General features: G+C 29.6%; 3 non-coding genes across 3 annotated transcripts in view; all 3 read right to left on the bottom strand.

Annotated features, from left to right (window-relative positions):
• LOC123304732 overlaps positions 1-1,334 on the bottom strand; it is a 4,577-nt gene extending 3,243 nt beyond the window's left edge. Inside the window, exon 1 of the ribosomal RNA XR_006536722.1 lies at positions 1-1,334. This exon is cut by the window's left edge and continues 3,243 nt beyond it. This is a non-coding gene — a ribosomal RNA (large subunit ribosomal RNA).
• A 635-nt stretch (positions 1,335-1,969) lies between these two features.
• On the bottom strand, positions 1,970-2,124 carry LOC123304731. The gene has a single exon (XR_006536721.1). It is a non-coding gene; the product is annotated as a 5.8S ribosomal RNA (ribosomal RNA).
• A 953-nt stretch (positions 2,125-3,077) lies between these two features.
• LOC123304736 lies at positions 3,078-5,233 on the bottom strand. Its single transcript, XR_006536725.1, has one exon. It is a non-coding gene; the product is annotated as a small subunit ribosomal RNA (ribosomal RNA).
• Positions 5,234-7,500: the final 2,267 nt, after the last annotated feature.

Below are 7,500 nucleotides of genomic sequence, written 5' to 3' on the forward strand. Positions count from 1 at the left end.
GCCCCTATACCCAGTTCCGACGATCGATTTGCACGTCAGAATCGCTACGGACCTCCATCAGGGTTTCCCCTGACTTCATCCTGACCAGGCATAGTTCACCATCTTTCGGGTCCCAGCGTGTACGCTCTAGGTGCGCCTCTATTATAATATAATCCGAAAACTAAATTATAATAATATAAGACGCCCTAGGAGTGCGATATTTAATACATAATATAAATATATCCTCCTTTTATCATTTATAAAAAAATATAAATAATATTTACTTTCATTGTGCCTTTGGGTTTCATAAAATTTATAAATATTTCGATGAAAAAATATTTTATTCCCAATGACTTGCGTACATGCTAGACTCCTTGGTCCGTGTTTCAAGACGGGTCCTGAAAGTACCCAAAGCTATATCGTCGCTGACAGATAAATTTTTAATAAAAAAAAATGAGCCAGTTCATTATCATACACCTACTGACAGTTAAATAGTATCATATAACGGCATAAAATCCGTATATATAATATGTTTTAATAAAAAAACCTATTTATACTCGTGGTGGATCTGAACGCGTTAATAACGCGACTCAATATCAATTTATAATTAATACCATCAAACAATTAATCAAGAAACATAGGCGTTTAACATACACAAAATATTATCAAAAAATAATATTGTACATTAATCAACGCACCAATGCCTATAGATTAATATTTAATGGGTCGCAACGTCCTACAAGATGAGAAGTGCATACCTCGTTATCATACAATTAACAATATACAGCAGTGCATATATTTTTACTAAAAATAAATTCCTAATAAAAATTTTTGTCACATGCTAGTACAAATTGGTTGATTAACGATAAAAAGTAAATGAATCTCATCTTTCGACCTTTCGGGTTTCTCAGGTTTACCCCTGAACGGTTTTACGTACTCTTTAACTCTCTCTTCAAAGTTCTTTTCAACTTTCCCTCACGGTACTTGTTCGCTATCGGTCTCGTGGTAATATTTAGCCTTAGATGGAGTTTACCACCCACTTAGAGCTGCACTCTCAAGCAACCCGACTCTAAGGAAAGATTCACCTATCATCAATAATAATCACTACGGGCCTGGCACCCTCTATGGGTATATGGCCCCATTCAAGATGGACTTGGATGTATTATATAACAATAGGTTTATATTGAATCTTCCTAAACACTACATTCCCCAAGTGTCTGTTTATCAGCCACGGGGTTCAGTGCTGGGCTTATCCCTGTTCGCTCGCCGCTACTAAGGGAATCCTAGTTAGTTTCTTTTCCTCCGCTTAATAATATGCTTAAATTCAGCGGGTAATCTCACCTACTCTGAGGTCGTAAAAGTTTTTAGAAGTATTAAAACAAAAATTTTTTTTATATATTATGTTTTTGTTATATTTTATAAGTAAACAATTTTCTTAATTATTCATACTCAAATTTTTTTAATATTATTATATAATATTATTTTTATATTTATCTAAAGAGAAGAAAATAAAAAATAAATAATTATATATATTAATTTTTTTCGAGTATATTGAAAATTTTATTACAAATAAAATATTCCATAACAAAATATTAATATATAATATTTTTGTTTATTCTTCTTTATTTAATATTTTAAAAATATATTATTAATATCATTTATTATTAATATTATTATTAACATAAAGTTTTATAATATTATATATAAATGATAAAAAATAATATTGATATATTAATTTAAAAATGTCGACAAATAATAAAAAATATATAAATTTTAAATGCTATTAAAAACATTTTATATTTATTTTTTTCTTATATTTGGCGTAAAACATTCATATATAAATAATTTTACATTTCTTTTATAAAAATTTTATTTATCAATTTAATTAAATATGAAAAAATAAATTTTCTTTTTTAATTATTGATAAATTTCTTTTTCATAAAAAAAATTTTATGTAAAATAATCTTTTATTATATTAATATAATGTATACGACCCTCAGCCAGATGTGGTCCGGGAACAGTATCCAAGGACCGCAATGTGCGTTCGAAATGTCAATGTTCATGTGTCCTGCAGTTCACAAGTTGACGCGCAATTAGCTGCGTTCTTCATCGACCCACGAGCCAAGTGATCCACCGTCCAGGGTAATCTTTTTAAATTTTAAATGTAAGTATTATTATTAATAATAATCTTTATTTTTAATATAAAAAATAAAATTATTAATTTATATATCTTTATAAATTCTTTTAAAATAAAAAAATTTTTCTAGAATATAAATTATATATTTTATTTTAAATATATATATATATAAATTAAAGATATTATGGTATTAATAAATATATACATAACATTTTTGATATTTTTGTTAGTGCTAGCTAGATATAATAATTAATATTTGGTATATTTTATAGAAATGTATTTATTTTTTTTTTATAAATTATTTTCTACATAAAAATATATATAATATTAATATGGTACAAAACAAATGGGTTTGTTTTTTAACATAATAACTTTTAATAAAAAAAAAGAAATATCAAGACAAAACATAAAGAAATTTAAATTTGAAATAAATTTTATTCTTTAAAAAAATTTTATCTTGTGTTTTCTTTATTTTTATTATATAACATAGAAAAATAAAAATATAGATTATATCAATTATAATCTTATTTTATTTTTCTTAATAGAGATTATATACATATAAACAAATAATTTCAATATATTCTATTTTTAATTTCACTTTTTTATAAGAGAAATTATTTATAGATTTTATTAATAATTATTGTTTAATAATAATAATAATATTGAATATAAAAATATTTTATATGTAACAAATATATTATTAATATTTATATAATATTCTCTATATTATATGTATAGATATATTATGTGTATAAAAAAAGTTTGGCGTATTACTTTAATATGATATCATAACCAAAATAAATCTCTTTTAACACATAATTACTATTATATATTTTGAGAAAATTACATATTAATATGTTATTTTGTTAAAAAAAATATTTCTTATCAATAATATTTTTATTTTTTGGAATATTTAAAAACAATACAAAAAATATAAATAAATATATTTTATATATATCGTTAATGATCCTTCCGCAGGTTCACCTACGGAAACCTTGTTACGACTTTTACTTCCTCTAAATGATCAAGTTTGGTCATCTTCCCAGCAACATCGGCAATATCAGAAATATTGCCGCGTACCAGTCCGAAGACCTCACTAAATCATTCAATCGGTAGTAGCGACGGGCGGTGTGTACAAAGGGCAGGGACGTAATCAACGCGAGCTTATGACTCGCGCTTACTGGGAATTCCTCGTTCATGGGGAACAATTGCAAGCCCCAATCCCTAGCACGAAGGAGGTTCAGCGGGTTACCCGGACCTTTCGGCCTGGGAGGACACGCTGATTCCTTCAGTGTAGCGCGCGTGCGGCCCAGAACATCTAAGGGCATCACAGACCTGTTATTGCTCAATCTCGTGCGGCTAGAATGCCGCCTGTCCCTCTAAGAAGAATTATTTGTACGCCGGCAGTAAAAACCACATCAAAAAACTGCGTACCCATACACCATAACATATGCAACATAAAGCACAATATATACAAAATATAATCTTGATCGTTAAATCTCAAAAATACATGCATATATAAATACAATACATAACACACATGAAAATGAATGAAATGGGAAACAAACAGCCGATGGGCCTTGAGATGCCGGTAAAGTACGTCTATTTAGCAGGCTAGAGTCTCGTTCGTTATCGGAATTAACCAGACAAATCGCTCCACCAACTAAGAACGGCCATGCACCACCACCCACCGAATCAAGAAAGAGCTCTCAATCTGTCAATCCTTCCGGTGTCCGGGCCTGGTGAGGTTTCCCGTGTTGAGTCAAATTAAGCCGCAGGCTCCACTCCTGGTGGTGCCCTTCCGTCAATTCCTTTAAGTTTCAGCTTTGCAACCATACTTCCCCCGGAACCCAAAAGCTTTGGTTTCCCGGAAGCTGCCCGCCGAGTCATCGGAGGAACTTCGGCGGATCGCTAGCTGGCATCGTTTATGGTTAGAACTAGGGCGGTATCTGATCGCCTTCGAACCTCTAACTTTCGTTCTTGATCAATCAAAACATTTTTGGCAAATGCTTTCGCTTCTGTCCGTCTTGCGACGATCCAAGAATTTCACCTCTAACGTCGCAATACGAATGCCCCCATCTGTCCGTATTAATCATTACCTCGGAGTTCCGAAAACCAACAAAATAGAACCGAGGTCCTATTCCATTATTCCATGCACACAATATTCAGGCAAAATTTGAGCCTGCCTTAAGCACTCTAATTTGTTCAAAGTAAACGTACCGGCCCACCTCGACACTCAATTAAGAGCACCGCGACGGGATTGCAATTGGGGGCTGCCACCGCTCTTAACGGTTAAACACTTACGACAAATTACATAATAAAAATATATATAATGCATTAAATAAATAATAACACTAAAATATACTTTATACATAATCTGTACCACCCACCGGTAGGACGTCCCACATAACATGCTAGTTAAACAATGCGAGCATTGAACCAACAGTGTAGGACACAGATTCGACTACGAGCTTTTTAACCGCAACAACTTTAATATACGCTATTGGAGCTGGAATTACCGCGGCTGCTGGCACCAGACTTGCCCTCCAATGGATCCTCGTTAAAGGATTTAAAGTGTACTCATTCCGATTACGGGGCCTCGGATGAGTCCCGTATCGTTATTTTTCGTCACTACCTCCCCGTGCCGGGAGTGGGTAATTTGCGCGCCTGCTGCCTTCCTTGGATGTGGTAGCCGTTTCTCAGGCTCCCTCTCCGGAATCGAACCCTGATTCCCCGTTACCCGTTACAACCATGGTAGGCGCAGAACCTACCATCGACAGTTGATAAGGCAGACATTTGAAAGATGCGTCGCCGGTACGAGACCGTGCGATCAGCTTAAAGTTATTCAGAGTCACCAAATTAAACGATGCAAATTAAAATTTACACCGATTGGTTTTGATCTAATAAAAGCATTCCTTCCATCTCTGGTCGGAACTCTGTTTGCATGTATTAGCTCTAGAATTACCACAGTTATCCAAGTAAATGTGGGTACGATCTAAGGAACCATAACTGATATAATGAGCCTTTCGCGGTTTCACCTTAATTTGGCTTGTACTGAGACATGCATGGCTTAATCTTTGAGACAAGCATATGACTACTGGCAGGATCAACCAGGGAACTATTTGTATTTATAATATTAAATATATAATAATATACATGATATTTTTGTTTTCTTATTATAAGAAAAAAAATTTTCATACAATAATTATTAATATATAATAATATTATTACAATTTCATTTTAAATATCAGATGGTCTCACCCATTACTGATATAAATTTTTTTTTTTTTATATCTCTATTGTTTTAAAATTAATAGAAAAAACATATGAGATATATATATTATTATTAATTTTTTTTTTTTTCAAATATATATTTTATTATGTCATTTATATAATTTTTTTGCTTTTACAAAAAGAAATATATAACATGTTATTCATAATAAATATTATTGAATAAAAAAAAAAAAAAATAATTATGATTTTTGTCAGACCATCACCAAATGGGTCTTAAAATATTTCAAACATTTTCTCATACTCGTCGCTAGATTGAAAGCGTCATTTATTTTTTAATTTTATTTAAAAAGTTAATTTTAAATAAAAAACGTTATAATAACACTTAATATTCTCGCTTGGTATGAGGTGAGTCAATGTAATATTATTTATAAAAATAATTTTTATATAAATATTGTGTGCTCATATGGGAGTGTAAAGTTTAAAACTTATAACCCATGAACTTGCTTTGACAAAAAAATTTATATGTTATTCTATTTATAATCAATAATTTAATAAAAAAAAATTTTTTTTTAAATATTGATATAAAAAGATATACATATAGAGGTTTTTTTACAAAATTCTCATTAATTTTTTTACAAAAATAATAATACAATATTTAATATCAAAATAATCCAAACTGATTACCATCCAGACTATTATCAATATATATAAGATTGTATTATTATTCATTTCAATACATATTTATTAAAACTGAGATAAAATTTCATATATTAATAAATATGCATGTGTAAAAAAAAAAATTTTTATATAATAATTGAAAATGTTTTTGCTATTATTTTGTATACATACATTAAATAATTGATAACAATTTAATACAATGTACACCTAAAAAATAATAACAGCATATACATATTCGAAACATTACTAGCAAAAAAACCAAAATACAATATTAAATATCAAAATAAACCAAACTGATTACCATCCAGAATATTTTGAGTATATATATATATAATTTTGTATATTTTGCGTTCATGTTAATAAAATATATAAATGATACATATTTGAAAAGTGTTATTCTTCTTTCTGTTTTTTCGTAATATCATGGTGTCCATAGACATGCAAAAGCGTCATACCAAGCCATATACATACCTACACCACCTTTGTTGAATGATACACGAACAGTATGAAAATTAAACAACATATTCAATATCATTTTATATTATACTAAAATAAATGTTATTCTATTAAGAAAGTGTATATTTTTAAATTTGGCATTCATTACATAGTCAAAATACAATAATAATATAGATGATACATATACGATAATTGTTATTTTTCTTTCTGTTTTTTCGTGATATCATGGTGTCCATAGAATTGCAACGACGTCATACCAAGCCATATACAACTCTACACCACCTTTGTTGAATGATACACTTAGAGTATGAAAAATAAACAAATTATACTATATCATACTATATCATATATGTAAGACTGTTGAACATAATACCACAAAATACACTATTTCATATAGATATACATTCATTCTTGTCAACATAAAAGTACGTTATAAATGATACATATACAATAAGTTTTATTCCTCTTTCTGTTATTCCGTAATATCATAGTGTCCATAGAATTGCAACGACGTCATACCAAGCCATATACAACTCTACACCACCTTTGTTGAATGATACACGGACAGTATGAAAAATAAACAACCTATTCTATACCATTTAATATCATACTAAAACATGAAACAAATGTTATTCTATTAAAAAGTGTATTATTTTATTATATTTAGTATTCATTACACAGTCAACATACATAAATGATACATATACGATAAGTGTTATTCCTCTATCTGTGCATCCGTAATATCATAGTGTCCATAGAATTGCAACAACGTCATACCAAGCCATATACAACTCTACACCACCTTTGTTGAATGATACACGGACAGTATGAAAAATAAACAACTTATACTATACCATACTATATCATATGTGTGAGACTGCTGAACGTAATACCACTAATACACTGTTATACATAGATATACATTCATCTCATTAACTTACACGCACTATCCATCATATATATTAAAGACATTACACCCGGTGCTTCAAACTCAAAATATGATAATGTTTAAAATG

Source organism: Chrysoperla carnea, assembly GCF_905475395.1.
Source record: "Chrysoperla carnea chromosome X unlocalized genomic scaffold, inChrCarn1.1 SUPER_X_unloc_86, whole genome shotgun sequence".
In the NCBI taxonomy this organism is placed as follows: Eukaryota; Metazoa; Arthropoda; class Insecta; order Neuroptera; family Chrysopidae; genus Chrysoperla; species Chrysoperla carnea.